Source organism: Strix uralensis, chromosome 18, assembly GCF_047716275.1.
Source record: "Strix uralensis isolate ZFMK-TIS-50842 chromosome 18, bStrUra1, whole genome shotgun sequence".
Lineage (NCBI taxonomy): Eukaryota > Metazoa > Chordata > Aves > Strigiformes > Strigidae > Strix > Strix uralensis.
Genome location: NC_133989.1, coordinates 405,485 through 423,776, shown reverse-complemented (window position 1 = coordinate 423,776; position 18,292 = coordinate 405,485).

Sequence of the window (18,292 nt, the reverse complement as noted above, 5' to 3'; positions counted from 1 at the left end):
GGAGGGAGCCTTGGCAAGCCGGTGGGAGTGGCAAGCAGCCCCACTGTGCCCTGGCCACAGCCCCACGCCAGCCCGGCCCGTGGCCCCGCTGTGCTCCCGCCCGCCCTGCCGCAGATGGCTCCACACCCCGGCCATGGCGGCTGCTGCCATTGGTGTTGTCCCCTGGGCCTGGCGCCGGTCCCCAGGCAAGAAGATGAGGCTCGTGTCGCACCACACACCAAGAGGACGCAGGTCCCAGCCAAAAAGCTTTCAGGGGAGGCTTGGCACATGGCTGTGCTCTCTCCCGGTGCCCAGCCTCGGGGCAGGGGCTTTGTTTCCTGTGGCCAGGCTCCGTGGCCCTCTCCCACGCCTGGGCAGGGGATGACAATGGCCGTGCCACCACCTGGACCGGCTGCACCACCCGGCCCTGCTCCCAGAACACCGGAGCAGCCGGTGGCACATGGCAAATCCTCCTTCCCCCGCACCCCTCCAGCCCCCGTGGCCAGAGGCTGCAGGACGGGGAGCCTGTGCCCATCCACACCTCTGCCCGTCTCGTGCCGAGGGGTCCCAGGCATGGCCCAGCCCGTTGCCCACGGAGCTGCCCAGGGGCCGGACCAGAGCGATGATGGCCTGTGGCTCACCGGCCCCTCCGTCCGCAGAGGGGACCCGTGCGGTTGCACCGCACCAAGGGGTGCGCTGGGAGGGGGTCGCGGGGGGGCAGCACCGGCCGTGCACTCCCAGGGTGGGACGTCAGTTTTAATGTGGTAAGAAATTGATGGATGATTCTGAGCGAGCGAATGTTCAGTGTAAATTACCCATGTTAGGCTCCAATCCGTGGCTAATTCATTAGACACACGTTTCTACACAAAAATAAAAAGCCTTCTGCACGCATTGTTCACCAAATGCTCTAAAGAAAAGATGTGGGGAGGCGAGGCAGGCTCTTGACCCACTCTCCTGGTTAAATCCTCATTCCCAGCCTCTCTGCTGCCGGCGTGGTGAGCGGGAACGGCTCCAGCCCAGCCCCGCAGCCAGGGAAGCGCTGCCAGCGCCTGCCCCTCCCCGGAGCCCGGCGGGTCGCGGGGCTCCGCACCCCTCAGAGGCCAGCGCGGCCGGGGAGGAGCAGCCGGCACGGCTCGGGGAGCACCGACCGCCGGCTCCGGTGGAGAGCAAATCCTGGGCATCAGACCCGGCACCAGGCTGGGATGGCTGTGAAGGCCCATTCCCATGATCTAGCACCATTTAGAGTCTTATTAATGGAGTGGGAAAGCTAATTGTGATTAAAGTAACGATGGCGCTAAACAGATAATTCTGCACTGAAGGGCAAGATAGATTTTTAAAAAGTGAATAAAAAAGGAAAAGACGAAGTAACTGGTCTTTAAAAATAGAGAGATCAGTAAGTGAGGATTCATTTTTTTATTAGCACTGGGATCTCAGGGGAGGCATGCATCTGCATCCCCAGTGCCTGAGACCGCACAGCTCTTAATAAATGGCACGCCAGCAATGCTGGGCCTGCCCGCTTCATTACCATGACTACTGCACTCTGCTTTTACAGAAAACTAAATATTGAACAGAGAGCAGGTGCACAGAGGATCCCAGCCCTCCTGAGCCACCAGCACCGCCTCCACAGGCAGCCGTGGCCCCCGGGAGGGAGTGCTTGGCTGCGGCGCCGTGGGCTGGAGAGGTGGCCGGTGTCCTCGTCCCACGTGCCCGGCCGGGGCCAGGGACCAGGCCAAGCCCTGGGCGATGGGATCAGCAGGACACCCCTCTCCCGGGAGCTGAAAATCACTGCCGGAGCAGAGCAGAGCTCCTCTCCCCGCAGCAGCAGGATCTCACCGTGCACTGACCAGCCCTGCAAAGGCCACAGGAGCGGGGCCCTTCCTGGCACTGGGGATCCCCCTCCCCTGTGCTGGCCGTTTCGCCGTGCCTGCCTGTGGCAGGGAAGGTGCAGGGTGCTGGGAGCTGCACCCCCAGGACGGAGGATACGCTGTAGAGACGTCCCATCTCCAGCCTCCTGCGGGGCTTGGCTGCTCATTTTAGCAGACCCTGGGACCCAGAGTCTCAGCAGACATCCCACGGCTGCTTCTTCCCACAGTGACTAGCACAGGAGACAGTGGGGAAGGAGCCTGCGTATCAGGACTGCTGGAGGTTATTGCTTTCATAACTAGATGGCATGCAAGTGCTCGAGGTAAGCCAGGCGGGAGCAGAGCCCCTGTCCCAGCATGGCTCCTGCCTGCAAACAGCCTTCACCTCGTCTTGCATTTCAAGGGCTCCCCATGGCCCATCTCTGCCCAGCAGCTACTGGACTCCTGCTCCCTGGGTGCCCCTGGGGCATTCTGCTCCCCAGTGCTCTCCCACCCTTGCTCTGCATTTCTATTCACCCCTCTAAATGTTCTAATACCGTAAAAGATCCATCAGAAACCTTCCACTCCAGAGGGATATATATTATCTAAATTTGATAAGACAACTTAATTTCTCTCCATGTCTGTTACTGGCGATAAAACTGGGAGACTTTTATGACCCGGAGTCCTCTGTAAGATTGTCAGGAACTTATTATACAAGGTATAACTGGATTTCTCTCCACAGATGGCTCGCAGCCATGAGCTGTAACGCAATTCTGCAGCACATTTGGTAGAATAAATGCAAAGAGCTTGTTACAGTGAGTTAGATAAGAGAGACGGGAACACGGCTCTCGCAGGCTAATTCGGCATCTGATCTGCCTTTTCCCTCACTGTGAAGGGCGACTTGGAAAAGTGCATTTCACGCTGAGGAAGGAGCCAAGCCCTTCCCAGAGCCGCCCGGGACAGGCACGGCAGGCGGCGCGGTGCACTCGGAGGGACAGGACCCGGCGTGCCGCAGCGAAGCCGCCCGCCCCGGCCCTTCACGCGCCGCAGCCACCATTCCCCCAGCAAACCAGCACTGGCAGGTGCCTTCCCACGTGGCCGTGAGGGACGGCAGGTCCCTCTCGGAGGCCCTCACGGCAGGCTCATCCGTTATAGTTATCACACAGCCCATTCAGGCTCTGACCAGATAAAGACTGGTGATTTTTTATTTACTGATTTTTTATTTCAGCATCCTGTGGGCAGGATGCCATGCAGCATACTCATTTATCTCAATTTGCTCCCTCCCACCTCCCATTCCTAATTTTTCAGCGGAGCCTTGGAGGTGAAAGCCTTATCTATGTGGTTCTGCTGCACACGGAAAGCAATTGTGGCCTCTCCTTGTAGGGGCTCAGACGGGGCTATTTACTGTTGGAGCAGTGGCTACGTGGACTGGAGATGCGATCAGTCCCTCCGCAGCTGCACGTGACCCCAGGCCGAGCCAGACCCTGCACCGCTGTGCCCAATCCTGCAGCGGGGCTCAGCCATGGGGCTGCAAAAGCTCCTGGGCATGCAGTGGCTCACCAGTGACCGTCCCCAAAACAACAAATACTGCCCCAAGCTCAGACCGTGTTACAGCAAAGGGAAACCACTGAAACCAATCGGCCGGCGGCAGCATCTTCCTCTCATGGCGAGTCTGGCTGCCCGCTGCCACGCAGCCCCCCCGGCCGCAATCCCTGGCGCAGGCAGAGCCGGCCCCGCAGCCCCCGCACCCTCCCCAGGGCTGCTGGCAGCACCCCCAGGCACACACCAGCCCCCAGACCGGGTGCTTGCCGGGAACGTGGGCCAGGCCAGGTTGCTGCCTGTGCCCTGCCTGCACCCGTGTGCCGCTGCGGGCAGCCCCTGTGGCCGTCTGGCCCCCAGCCCTCGGCCCCACGGGCACAGCAGGGCCGGCTCAGGGCAGAGCGTGGCACAACGTGGCCACGTTAATGCTGGGCGAAATATGTTGTTATGTGCATCAGGTTTTGTAATGGAACATGTTTAAAATTCAATAGAAAGAAAGATTAAAAAATAAGTTTCTTATCTAAAAGGAGCCATAGAACCAGTGAGGAAATTATGAATGTCTCGTTGTCCAAGGTTAAAGAGTGAGAGCTGAGGCATGAAAAGGCAGGAGATAAGATGAAATGTTTTCTGTTCAAATGAATGGGCTCCACTCTGCTCCATAATAAACGATCAGTGTCAATATGACAAATTAATTCTGCACTGAGCTCCGTTCAGTGCCTGCGGGGCGGGGAGAGGCCAGTGGGGTGGCAGAGGCCCAGCCACAGTCTCTGCCGCCAGGTCTGCGCCGCAGCGAAGCCGGGAACACAGAGCCCCTTGCTCCGGGAGCGTCTCCGGGAGGGCGGAGCGGGAGAGCCCCCACATCCCTGGCCGGGAGTGCAGCCCAGCTCCTCAGACCCTCGCCATGGCCGGTGGAGGGGAAGGGGATGCCCTGGCCCCTGGGCACCCCTTGGGCCCTGGCTCCCTCGGTCCCCTGTGCACGGGGAGAGGGGGACCGCGGCGGCACCCCAAGGACAAGGGGACAGGGATGATGCGTCCTGGGCTGGCAGCTGCGATGGCTGCAGAGAGCAGTGCCAGCGCGAGGAGCTGCCGACAGAGCAGCCAGGTGACCCCGTGGAAGAGATTGGACCTTTTAAAAGAGACAGTGACAAATGACGCTCCCTTCCAGCTCGAGGCGCCGAGGAAGGGGGCAGGGAGGCGCTTCCAGGAGCTGTGAGATGAAGGTCACCCAGGAGCCAGATGACGGTGCCGTGGGCGAGGGGGGCCCGGGCGATGGGAGGGTGCGGGCAGGGTGGGACGGTGGGTGCGGGACCCGGCCGGGCAGTGCCGGAGGTGCAGGCAGCAGTGGGAGAAGAAGGGGAGCCGGAGCCATCCCCACCCCAGGAGAGGATGGGCCGGGAGCAGGGGGCCTGTGGATGATGCTCCTGAGCACCGCAGTGATGCCCGGAGCCATGGCCCGGCCATGCCAGCCCGTTTGCCAGACCCACCATGGCCCTGCACGAGCCCCTGCGCTGGTGAGCGACGCTGCCGGGGACTCGCTTCCCACCGCTGAGCTGTGTCCCCAGGGACAGGAGCACCGTTCCGGGGGTGGGAAGCAGGCTGTGTGCCCAGGCCGAGCCCGGTGAGCTGGCCACCAGCCCTGCTCCTTGGCAGGCACTGCTGCCCAAGAGCCGCCTCTGGCCGAGCCCGGTGCTGGAGCTGCCCGGTGGAGCGGGAGCTGGCACAAAGAGCTGTGTCCCACCGGCAGGGAGAGGACAGCCAGGCCAGGCCAGCGGGTGCCAAGCAGGGGCACGGCCGGAACGGGAGCTTCTACTGTTCACCGGAGATCCTTAGCACAAGACACGCTCTTGCAGAAGACAAATCGCAGCTGACACACAACACTGTTGCTCCGTGTTTATCTCCAGCTGCCTGAGGGCAGGAGCCAGCGAAGTCACAGGAGATGTGGGATGGCTGGAGCCAGCCCCGTCCTGCCCAGCCCCGGGCCCGCTGGCCACCAGCCTCTGCCCAGCGGGGCGGGCGCAGGCAGGACGGCGCAGAGCTTCGCCCTCACACCGCGCAGGCAGGCAGCTCCATCACTACCATGGGGCAGGGCCGGCTGCCACTAACGAACCAGCGGGCTGCCCCGGGGGTCCCCAGGGATGCAGCCACACGTGGGGGACAGCGTTTGCGAGGACGGGTTTCCTGTGTGGGTCCCAAACAGGACCAGTGCTGGTGTGGTTGGCGGAGCCGGGTGGCAGCTTCCTCCAGGAGCACAGCAAGTGCTCCCGCACCGGCACCCAGCCACCCTGGGAGGGGACGGGCAGCTCTGTCTGTGCCGCAGCATCCCCCCTCGCCGCAGGCCGGTGGGGGGTCCTGGGGACCTGCAGGGCTGCTCCTGGAAGAGCCTTCCCCATCTTGTTCTCCAGACACTGACACTGGTGCTGAAATGGAAACAGCATCTCAACAGCTGAGATTAAAACAAGAAAATGAGTATAGAAATGATGTTTGTTAAAGCGAAATAGCTAATATAATCCTCAAAGGATTTTTCCTTTTGACTTAAAAAAAAAATCTAATATCTTCATTTCCATACCTTTTTTAAGCTAATTTGTGGAAAATTAAAATGGTGAGCCCACAAAGGCTGTAGTTTAATTGAATCTCACATCAGCCCTTGGTGAGCAGTCTCTCTTGGATTCCTTGATTAGTTCCCTCCATTAAATCATTTTTGCATCGTTTAGCTGAGATACTGTCTTCTGGCGGGTCTGGGACTCAGGGACCTGGATAGCTCAGTCTCCATCTGAGCAGATGTAAAATGACACGCCATGCTCTGGAGACTCTCATTTGGCCTCCCGCGTCCCCGGGACCCTGCCTGCGCCTCGCTGGCCCGGACAGGCAGCGCCGTGGGGGGCTGAGCCCACTGGTGCTGGGCCCGGCCGGGGCTCAGCACAGCCCTGGGCGCTGGGTGCGGGCGCTGCGGGACTCGCACCGGGAGCAGCCAGAGAGAGTTCGGAGGTAGTGGGATGGAGGGGAGCAGGAGCAGGGGGAGCAGGGAGGGCAGGTGGGGCAGCAGGAGAAGGGGGAGTGGGGGGGGGGCAGCCGGGGCAGCAGTCCCACAGCAGACAGCTCAGAGAGGGCGCGCTGGCCTGGCTGTGGGGGATGTGGGGTGCAGTGAGGACCACACTGTGAGAACCCGGTGGGGCAGGTCCCTCTGCTCCCCTTGCCTGGCTGCGCCCCATGCACGATGCTGCAGACCCGGCAGAGCACTGGTCCTCAGCACAGGGCACACGTGCAGCATGAGGCCCCAGCACTGGGAGCCACGTGAAGTTCACCTTCAGCCCCTCCCTGCAGAACATCCCCTCTCTAAGCACAGATAAATTACATCTACCAGGGTCGGCTCATAACTTGGTGGGAAGAGCATTTACATCCTCCCTGTCCCACGTCACAACATCCTGACAGGGCCAGAGCCACTAAATCTGTCTGAAGGCACCAGCAGGAGCTGCACACTGGGACAGCCAGCACAGCTCCCGCCCGGCAACCCACGTCCCAGCCCCGCCAGCCACCCAACTCGGCCCCACTGCGCCACAGAGATGCGGGCGCTTGATGAGCCAACGCTCCCTCGTGCATCCCCCAGGGAACCCCAGCACCTCTCCCTGCCCCAGCCATGGCACAGGAGTTTTCTGATGGCCTTGTCATGCTATCATGTCCTGTAGATTTAAACAGATTTATATAAAGTCCTTTTCACCCCATTAGATTACTCTGGATTAACCTTGATCTCAGTAATAGATGCTATAAATGTAAGTCCCGCTCAGGGGGATTTTATCCATATGTTCTTGGAAGGCAGAAAGTAGATAAATTCTCAGAGAAGGTCTTATTGAGCGATTAGAAAGATTTAACCTCTTCAGAGCCAGGTGGAGCCGTGTGCCCCTCTGCGGGGCGAGTGCTCAGCCCCACTGCCTCGGGCAGCCCCCCCCCAGCCCCTCCACCCCAGCCCCACACTGGGGCACATCCTGTGCTGACACTTGGGGGGGGACACTGAGCGTGGAGGGACGCCGGTGTGACACTGCTGCCGTGTGGAGCCAGCCCCATCGGTGAGCTCAGCCTGCCCGAAGCACGCTCTGGAGGAGCCCTGCCTGCTCGACCCTCTCCAGAGGGACACTGCAACGTGTGCGGGCAGGGCCATGCGGGCAGGGCCCGCTGCTGGCCAGCCGTTCTGTGGTAGAGCCTTGGCTCCGCACCCGAGTGAGAGTCCCACGGACGTTTCCTCCTGTATCCCTCAGCCTGCGGGTGCCTGGTTACCGGGGAGCACCTGAGCTCTGCCAGCAAGTCCTGCACAGCCTCTGCAGACCCACCAGCTGCCCGGCGCTGCTGCTGCCCTTCATCTGCAGCCTGTGGTTTCTGTGAGAGCTTCATGCTTCTTCCACCACCAGAAGGAAAAAGCCTGTTGTGCAGAGCAGACTGCAGTCCTCCCAGTGTGCAATGGCCGAGAAACAGTTAATTCAAGGACTGAGGAAGGCAGGGCGAGGAAATTCAAGCAGCTGTGAGAGTGGAGGAAGGAGGGAGGCAGCATGTCGCTGTGCTGTGCACGGCACTACTCGTGCACCCGCAGGTGTGGCCTGGAGGGGTGGCAGCAACCAAAATTAATTCCCCATCCCCTCCTGCTGCTGATATTAAATTGCTCTAAGTGCGGGTTAGAGCCAGAGCCAAGCTCAGCTCTTCCAGGAGAGTTTGGCCGGCAAGTTGCCTTCTGCTTGCTGATCAGAGAAGGACCTAATGGAGGAAGAAGAGTTTGGCTCTGGGCTGGGCTGCAGGGAACTGGCCCTGCTGGAAGCTGCTGCGATCACGCAGACCGTGCAGGAGCCAGGCACAGGCTGTTGACAACAGACAACAGTAATGAAGAGGAGTCAGCTCTGCAAAGCTGCGCAGTGCTGCAGGCAGCCGGGGTGCATTCGGGGTGGTCTGTGAACACGCTGGCTCCTGGGGAGTCGTTGGTTTAGGCTGCAGCGCTGCTGCAGAGCACTCACAAGGTTGGAGCTGGCGGGAAGGGCTGGTACCACTGCCTTTGGCTTTACTTTAGCATTAATCATCGATTGTCTATCATGCTCCTGGCAGGGAAGCGGCAGCAGTAGGAAGGGGCTGCAGTTTTGCCCCTGGCAGCAGAGCTGGGTCTGGCAGGCTTGGCAGTGTGCTGCCTGTCCTGTCTCCTGACCCAAGGTGCTCCCACGGGGCCTGGAGCCCCCCAGCCAGGCTGGGGGAAGCCTGGCCAGGTTGTCAGCACGGCCTTGCTGGGGCAGGGTGCTGCGTGGGGTGACAGTCCAGCAGGATGAGGCAGCCCTGGCACAGCGCAGCCCACCCCGGGGGCACACGTGAGCAGCCCAGCCAGCAGCTCTGCATGGCAAGAGAGCGCTGCCCTGCACCAGGGAGGAGGCAGGGGGGCTGCTGCCCTCCTTCATCCCTCCCCAGCACGGCGAGGGCTCCTTGCAGCATGCCACGAGCTGGCGCGGAGGTCAGGTGCTGGTGGCACAGAGCACACAGCCGGCCCCACGGGAAGGCCGCTCCACACCGAGCAGCAGACACGGCTTGAACCCAGCCCGCTGCGCGTGAGCACAGGTGTGTGTCCTGCCCGGGACGAGCCGGCACCCAGGGAAAGCCCTGCTGGGGCTGGCTGGGCTGTGCCACTCGGCAGTGGCGGTGCCCCCCCAGGGCTCCACGAGCCGCACGCGCCCCTGACCCGCCAGCAGCAGGGGAGGGCCAGGGAGAGCATGACGTATGCCACCACCCCCCCCAGCCGGGCCGCACCACACGGGCACCTCCGCACACACGGCAGCCGTGAGCACCGGCGAAGGACTTGCAGCGTTGGCGGGGTTTGATGAGAGAGTGCAGGCCGGCAGTGCCCTGCGATGAGCTGTGGCGTGGGGACAGCCGAGCCAGTCAAGCTGGCGTGAGCAAGAGCTCTCTGCTTGGCAGTAGGTGCATGGGATGCAGAGGGAATACTGCATCTCCTGCCCTCGAAGGCCAGCATGTTCCTTAGTGCATTGACCTCACTGCCTCCCTCCCCTGCCAGCGGCTATAGCGCAGGAGTACCCACGCATCTTGCTGGGGAGGGGGAGCCCCACGTCCCTTGGATCCAGCTCTGACCTGGATCTTCTCCTCTTGCAATGGGAGACGTTTCCCATGCTGGCTTGTGTGTCCCTCTGCAGAGCTACATCCTTCCCCACTCCCCACAGGGACCGCGGACGGGCACAAAGTGGCCTTTGCACGACAGCGTGTGCCACTGGGCTCCCCTAAGCTCAGGGGAGAAGCGGCTGGTGACTGCTTCCCCATAACTGTCAGTGGGATCAGGACTGCTGGCAGCAGCTCTGGATGGAGAATGTCTCTTGACAGCCTGCTCCTTGCTGCCTCCTGAGCAGCCCTGATGACTGCCGCACAGCACCGCGGCAGTGCCGGCTCCTGCCTTAATGCTGCTGCCACTCTGAATTTGCAGAGCATCAGTGCGCACCCTGACAGGCCGCCCGACTCCCTGTCTGGAGGCACGGCTCTCCAAGGGCGGCTCCGGGGCTGCGCCGTGCTGCAGCCCTTCCCTGCCAGCCAGGCTGCTCTGCACACCCGGCCGAGCCCGTGGCTGGCTCTGCCCGTGCCCCCGGCACCGCTGGCCTCCCCAGTCCCCCCGATCCCCTGGGCCCAGCAGCCGCTCGCATGCTGCCGCTCGCTGGACCTCTCCTCGGGACGTGGTTGCCACGTCCATCACCAACAGGCCAGGGTGTGCCAACCCCCTGCGCGGAGCCAGCGAGAGCCCCCAGAGCCCTTGAGGTGCTCCCAAAGCATGGCAGGTGCTGCTGCACAGGTGCTCTGGCTCGCAGGGAGCAGCCGGGGCGGGCCCAGCACAGCACCAGCCTCGTGCCCACAGAGCTGCCAGGCCACCAGCAGTGGGGAGCACAGGCAGCCCTGGCCAAGCGCAGCGCAGTCCCAGGCTGCGCCGTCCTCAGCCACCGCCTCGAGGTGCCAGGGTTTGTCTTGCTGTGCCCCCCCTCCCAGGGGGCCAGGAGGTCTTACTGAGACGTACTAAAGTTTTGCCTGCTGCCTTGAGCTGTCACCTCCGATTCTGCTGAATATTTAAAAACCGCCTGAATCTGAAGTGACAAATCCATCATTGACCATCTGCCACTCTGCACGGTCACCCTGCAGCAGTCCCTGACATTTCCAGCTCTGCCCTGACACGAGCCAGTAACTCGGAGATGAAAGGCATCAGCCTCAGCAGGCTGACAGGCGCTGCCCCCCGCCAGCCCCAGGCCCCTCCGCGTCCCCGGCAGAAGGGACAGCCAGGGTACAGGGGCCCCTCCCCGGCACAGACTTGGTGACCGTCTGCCGATTCCTGCTGAGCGTGTGGCTTCGCGCACGCCCCCTCCCCCCCCCAGCACAGTCTGTGGGACACGGCGCAGAGGGCACGGCCATCCCCAGAGCCGGCTGGGAGCAGCGCCCTGGCCACCCCACAGAGCGCTGCCAGCCCCAGGGACAGGGGCTGCCACCAGCCCCGTGGGCAGTGCTGCGCTGTGCCCTCCTGGCCCTGTGCCACGGGTCCCCCCCCCGGCACAGCCGAGCACGTGGGGCTCCAGTGCGGGGTCCCCAGAATCCTGCCCCTCCCCAGGGCCGTGATGGAGCCCTGCCACATCCCCACGGCGGGACGGAGCAGCCGGGCTGCCACCTGCTCGGCACAAGGGCTCGGGCAGATGCTTGCTTGTGCACCAAGGACAACCTGCCCCAGGGCCCCCTCCCTGTCACCCGGCGGTGGCTGTCCTGCTTAATCTGACTGCACCCTGCAGACCCGCGGCTCCCAGGGACGGTGGCGGGAAACAGGCTGCTCTGAGGCAGGGGCATTCCCAGGAAAAGAGCAAATGTCAACTGCCATTCGTCCCCTCGGCAGCAAAACACTTGTGCTCCTCTGCTCGGCTGCGGCTGCTCCCGCAAGGCGGCCCTGTCCCCCCTACCACCACAGGGATGGGGCAGAGGGGGTCCCCTCGCTGCCAGGCGCTCCCCCCAGCTGCTCCCCACACCGGGTACAGGAGGAGTTCTGCAACCACCAGCTTTCCAGCACCTGGAACCACCTGGTCTGGAGCTCCGTGACAGAGACACTTGGTGGCACCGCTCATCCTGGGCCCCGAGCCAGCGGCAGTCCTGCCGCCATGGGCCAAGCCCTTGAGCCCCGGCTGGCAGCGGGGGCTGCCCAGGAGCTCTGCGGGGGCCCAGGGTGCTCCCGGGCCAGCAGCGTGGCTCCTGGCCCCAGGAAGGGCCATGGCAGCTGCGCCAGGTGCCTGCGGAGCTGCTCCTGGCTGCTCTCCCACCCAGGAACCGCGCCACGGCAAGCCCACGGGGCTCCTCAGCACCTCTCCCGTGTCCACAGCGGCCCGATGGGGCGGGGGAGTGGGGCCAGCTGCCAGGAGACCCCACGGGCGATGCTGGGGCCGTGGCCCAACACCTCCAGCTTGGCTCCAGCCCCGAGCAGAGACAGCGGGGCTGCGGGAGGCTCCTGCGTGCCATCCGCTCCCTACTTGTAGCTGGCACAGAGCTGCAATTTACAATCAACCTGCTGTTTGAGCTAATTGTGCTGTAATTGCTGAGCTCTGCTCCCTCCCGTTTCACCAGCGAGCGCGGTTCTCGCACTCCTCCTGGCAAAAGCCGGCACACCCCGCGGCCAGCCCCAGCGCTCAGCCCCCTTGCTCCCACCCAGCCGCAGCAGTTTTCCTTTCAGCTCCGCTGCCAGCAAACACCATCCCCAGTGCCCGGGAGCTGCTGGTCCCGCTGGGAGCCCCACTGGGGGGGCTGGGGGTGGCCAGGCCCCACCATGCCACGGGTGTCTCGGGAGGCACTTTGCTCAAGTTCCATCTCGATTAGATAAAATCTGTGCCAGGGAGGAGCAGATCGGACCGTGCCCGTGTCTGGGGCAGTGGCAGGACGGGGCCTGGGGTCCCCACTGTCCCTCTGCGAGGTGATGGGCTGGGGAGCATCAAGGGAGCGAGACGCTGGGTTGCCAGTTGTCACTGGGGGGCCGGGCTGGCTCCCAGACGCCTCATCACTCCCCCGGGCTGACATCCTCGGTGCTAATTAAAAATCCTTTAATAACCCGGAGACATCAGGAACCCGCAGGACAGGCACGGGGGACAGCAGGCACCAAGGGGACAAGTGCACGGGGAAGCCGGTCCCTGGAGAGCTGCGGGGTGCTGCTGTGGGCGGCCCCGGCCCCGGGCTCGGTGGCCCCTGGGCTCAGTGGCCCCTTGGCTCCGTGGCCCCCGGGCTCGGTGGCCCCCGGGCCGGTGCGGGGTCGCGGCGGGGCAGAGCCGCAGCAGCGCCGGGCTCGGGGGGCAAGGGGGGGGGTCCCACGCTGCGGGGCGGCGGGGTGCGCAATCAGCGCTAATCAGGTAGCTCACTAATTGCGGCGCCTCCCGCGGGGCGGTGATGGCTGGAGGGCGCCCGGCGGCGGGGGGCGGCCCCGGCTGCCCCTCCAGCACAGCCTCCTCGGGGGATGTCCTGGCTTCTGCCTCGGAGCATTTATACAGAAAGAGCGTTAAAATCTCACAAAAGACGCTGTGATTCTTTCAAGCGAAAATGGTTCTAAAAGGCAATTTTTCTGAGAAAACCTCGTCCACGTCCCAAGAGTTTTTTGCCAAGTGCCGCGTTTCCCACCAAGCGCTGCTGCGGGTCCCAGCGGTGAGCGTGCGGGGGCCCATCCTCGCTGCCCGCTGTCCCCGCGGGATGCCCGGCGCGGAGGGCAGGGCAGGCCGGCCACTGCAGGCAGCTGCCCGCACCGAGGGGCATCGCAGCCGCAGCCCGTCCTCAGTGTAAGCTTGTTCGTCACACGCGTCTCCACCTGCCAGGCTGGGCCCTATGTAAATGCCTACCATAATCACACTGAGAGCTATCAAACTATCTAATTTAATTTCTTTGTGAAAATAAATAGCTAAAGTGGCCCTAGGTACATGCATAAATACTTCAGCTTTATGTTGGGCCTGTTATTACTTCTCCCAGCTTGTGTAGTTGTAATGCACACTTAATAAGTACATATTTATTGCATGTCTCGTTCTGGTGGAATGGTGAGGAGTTTTTGCTGAATAAGCAGGAAAACAGCTTAGTCTGTAATAAAAAAGGGGGGGAGTTAAAAGAAAATATGCTGGGTAATTAATGATTGGGCTTCGAACAGCCGTAATTTTTTATTAAGCAAGTATGCAAATATGGCGTAAGTGGCTGTGTTAGTATTCGATGGCTTTTTCTAAACATTGATGGCTGATCTCTGGTAAGACTACCTCTCTTTTTCCTTATTCTTGTCTGCACAGAGATGGTGGTGAGCAAACACGAGCGTTTCTACGTGTCTGTGCAGGTATCCGAGAGCGCGTGCGCAGGGCGCACACGTCGCTCCTCCGCAGCCCTGGCCAGGGAGTGCCCGTGCGGCTTCGCGCTGCGCCCCGGCTCTGCACAACACTCCTCCTTATCTCCCTCCTCGCCTGCTGCCGTTCATTGTCTCTGTCTTTCCGCTGCTTGCTTTGCCTTGCCTGTACATTTGTTGCATCCTTCACTAATCCTGATAAATATGTGGATTAGTGCTACACAGGGCTGGGGAGACTGAGCTGGGAGAAGCAGCTCCCAGGCTGCCGCCGCGCTCCCCACACCCCACTTGGCCCCCGATGGGCTGCCCGGGCGCCAGCTGGGCCCGTCGGCGCTGCTGGCTCCTCCTGCAGCCCTGGGACAGGGTCTCGCTGCACACCCGGCACCAGCGGCTGCAGAGGGGGGACAGCAAGCAGCCCTGGAGTGCGGGATGGGCAGAGCGAGGGACGATGGGCCCCAGGGCTCTCCCAGAGCTCCATCCTTCCCGCAGAGCCTACGGCAGCCCTGTGAAGAGATTTCTCACGCGGAGCCGCTCCGTCCCTGAGCACCAGCACCACAGCTACCGGGACAGGCATGCGGGTGACGAGTCACTGAGCGGTGGCCAAAGCAGCCAGGGCTACGGTCCTCTGGGTACCAGAGACCGCTGCGCCCCGCGCAGACCCCGAGGCGCGGTGGGGCCATACCAGGGGCTGCACGAGCACTCGCAGCCCCTTCTCTGTGGGGAGGGTCCCAAGGGGGTGGCTGTCTGGGGCCTCTAGGGGCAGGAGGGGCCACGCTGGCACCGCGGGTTCCCCGCCGCAGGGTCGGAGCAGGGCTCTTGGGGCTGTTGCGATACAAGGGAGACCCAGAGACCGTGGGGGCAGCCCATGAACAGCACGAGGAGGCTTAACTCTGCGAACGAGTCCTGCGGCTCCTTGGTCAGAGAAGATGGCTCAGCCGAGCAGTTTTTGACACGCCGAGCTGGAGCTCGCGCCCTGGGGAGCAGACCCCGAGCCCCCTCCCCACGGGAGCAGCAAGGCAGGGGAAGGCCCCAGCTCCCGAGGACAGCCAGGCTGCTTTTGCCATAGCAAAGCACACAGCCAGGCTGGCAAACAGCAAGCTGATCTCCCCATTAGCCCTCATTAGCAAGTGGCTGAAAGACAACACGAGTTTAAATTAAGAAGACATCACAATGGTCCCAACTGTGTTACCGCTGTGCTCAGAAAGAGCCCGACAGCTGCTATTTAATACACCTTCACGATCTGTCAGGGCATATGCGCGCTGCACAGCGCAGTGTCTTTGCCTCAGCACACACGTGCTTCTGCATGGCTGCACGTCTCTGCACGCAGGCAACAGCACCTGCGCCCGCACGTGCCCACCACGGAGCAGGCACGGCCATGGTGCGGGCAGGGCCGATGTGCAGGCAGCATGGCCGATGTGCAGGCACAGCCTCGGTGCAGGCGTGTGCGTGGGGGGATGGGGGGCAGGACAGCCTTGCTCAGCCCCGCTTCCCCGAGCTGCCAGCCTGGGCCAGGACACGCGGTGCAGGTCTGCTGCCGGGGCAGAGGGTGCTCCTCCATCACCACATCCCCGTGCTGTGGCGCCGTGTATGCCTCTGCGCTGGGCAACGGGGGGTGCCCCCTGCACACCTCCACGCGTGGCCGTGACTTGGCTCCCACATGTGGGCTCGCCTGACCCCCAGGGAGCTGGGAGAGCTGGAAGAAGCCTCGCCACAGGCTGGTGGAGCCAAGGGGTGGCAGGACACAGGCTGCCAGCGGGGATGGCGTCACACCGGGATTACTGCTGCCAGCACCGCGGAGCGGTGATATTAGCGCTCAGTATTTACACTGCATGTTCCCAACGTGATGTCTGTTAATGACTCCCACTGACACGGGGGAGCTGGTGGCTGTTACGAGAAGGGAGAAAAGAAGCAACTTGCTCGTGGGCACGGAAGGAGCCAGCACCTGCCTGACGGGAGGCGTGTGGGGAGGTGATGATGAAAGTGTGAGCTCGCCCCCCTCACCAGAGACGTGCCCCTGCTCGCAGGGGCTGAGCAGCCTTCTGCTGTCCCACGCTGCTGTCCCACGCTGCTGCCTTGTCTGCAAGCTCATCTGCCAGCCCACGGCTGTGCCTGCTGGCCTGCAGGAGCCCGGGTCAAGGACAGCACATGCAGAAGGACATGTCCTGTGAACGGGGGGGGGGGGTGGCAGGCACGTCACTTATCCACAGTGCCAGCAGCCTGGTGGGTCTCGCCCAGAGGGTAGGATGCTCCCACCAGCCTTGGCCAGGCAAGGAAAACTGCTCACGGGCTGATTGCTTCGTATCAGGCACTGCCAAGGCCACCGCAGTGACAAACGTTCTTGGCCAAGGATTTCCCTGCCAGGCTTGTGAATTTCCCACACATTTAGTGACAGTATTGGAGATGCGTCCAAGTGCATTAAGCTGTTTTAGATGGTATTTACCATGCACTGACACCTGTGCAGGTCACACGTTGGTGCAGAGAGACCTGCAGGCGCTGCCCTGGGCAGCGCTGGGAACCCTGCGAGGATTGGGCAGCAGTGGGCAGCTGGGAACCACTGGCTGTGACAGTGCAGGGGCTGGGGCTGCCAGCCCCAGGAGTCCCGGGTCGCTGGGACCACTGGACCCTCTGCCTGGGTGCCAGGTAGGAGCCAAGCACCACTTTGGGTTTCTGTACCACCCTTCATTTGGCTGCCTTTAAGGGCAAGTTCTGGAGCCTGACAGGTCCGTGCTCACCAGACCCCCAAGCTCCAGAAGCATCCGGGGGGATACAGCAGAGAAATGGGTGTGGGGATGAAGTGCCAGGCACCCCGTCCTTCCAGAGATGGCAAATGGGAGAAGGAAAGGTCATCTTCCTGGGCCCCCCCACTGGAGGAGCAGAAAGCTGCAGCACAGAGCTCAGCGCAGACCTGCTGCCTCAATTATTTATAGGTACCCTGGGTAGAACATGTTTTAATGACATTTGTGCTGGAGCTCAGCAGTGCAGATCTGCACCGAGCCAAGAGGAATGTCAGAGGCTTTACGGATGGTAAAAGCAGGATGTCAATCACAGCGGCACGCTCACCTTGGCCCTATATCGCGCTGCCCCTGCCCTGCCGAGAGCCCGCCCGCAGCCCCCGTGATGGATTGATGGGCAAACCCACAGACACACAGAGGTGTAAGTCGCCAGGCTTTTTTATGGGTAAATCACAAGTAATAAGCTTTCCCACTAGAATTAGAATGACATCCTGGAAAATTATGCTCTGGTTTTACAGCAGATGATGGAAAAGCAATGGACTCCTTAGAAGGGGTGCCTGTCCTCCCGCTGGGCAGCCACGGCTCCAGGCTGGGCAGGACCTCAGCACCCCACGTTAGGCAGCCTTGGGGAAGCTCTGCCCGTCCAGCTGGCCGCCCCTCGCCAGCCCTCCTCAGCCCCGGGGTGGTGCAGGCCCAGAGCCGGTCGCGTGGGCATGTGTGAGCAGGCTGGGCAAGGATGGGGCAAACCCAGCACACGCAAACCTAAGCAGGAGATGAAGGGGAGGGGATCTGACATGCGGCTGGGCTACCTCGGCTCTGCATGCAGGGGCCCATCCGGGAGCACAGTGGCCCCGGGGTGATGGGAGAGTTGCTGTGCAGGGGCAGCGCTGAGTCTGGGCAGGGCAGCACGGCTGCCTGCGCGCCCCAGTGGCATCTGCCGCTGTGGTGGCAGGAGAGGGACGTGTCTCTGCCTACCCTTGCAATCTTACAGCCACCTTCTCTCTGCAGCTGGTGGGCTGGGGGTCCGCAGGCCAGGGTCCCGGCAGCCAGACCTGGCAGCAGCAGAGGCTCCCGGCCATGCTGGGTGTACATAACCTGCTCCAGCACCTCCAGCGCCTTCCTGGAGAGGAACCCAGGACCCTGAGCTGTGGTGCTGCAGCACCTCGGCTTGCCTGTGCATCCCACAGCATGCCTTGTTCTGGGATTTAAAGCTAATTGGACCTAGTGTGTCTTTGCATTTCTGCTTGCAGAATGTAATTTTCTTCAGAAAATGCTCTTTTGCAATTACTGTGAATTACACATGAAAAGCAAGCGACCACATATTGATTGGAGCCCAGGAAAAGCACCAGAGCCATTTAGAGTAGATTAACTTTTTCTGGAAAATGGTTTCACAGTTATTTAAAGAGATTAATCAGTTCATTTCAGGTCATTTACCATTGTTTCTCCAGCCTAGCCTCCCCCCAGCGCATGGCCTGGAATATCGCCCTCTCCGCTGCAGGAAGAGCCGAGGCCTTCCCGGAGGAGCTGTGCCAGGAGGAGGGAAGGAGCCCTTGTCCCCGCGGCGGGTGCAGCGGGTGCTGCTGCCCTGGTCCCTGCCAGCAGGGCTGGTGCGGCACCACGGCGGCCCTGGGCATGCGCAGGGGACCCCTCCTCCGCCAACGAAAGCACGAGTGGGCTTCGCGCCAGGCGCAGCAGCGGAACCCGAGAGCCGTCTGTCCGGGAAGCAGCCGCTGCCGCAGGCCGGGGCTGAACCTCAGAGCAAGCTGTGCTCAGACCTGGCGGGCGCGGGCCGAGGCCTCGCATTGCTGCACGGAGAAAGCTGCGAGCGGCGGAGTGCAGCTTTCCTCCCCCAGCAG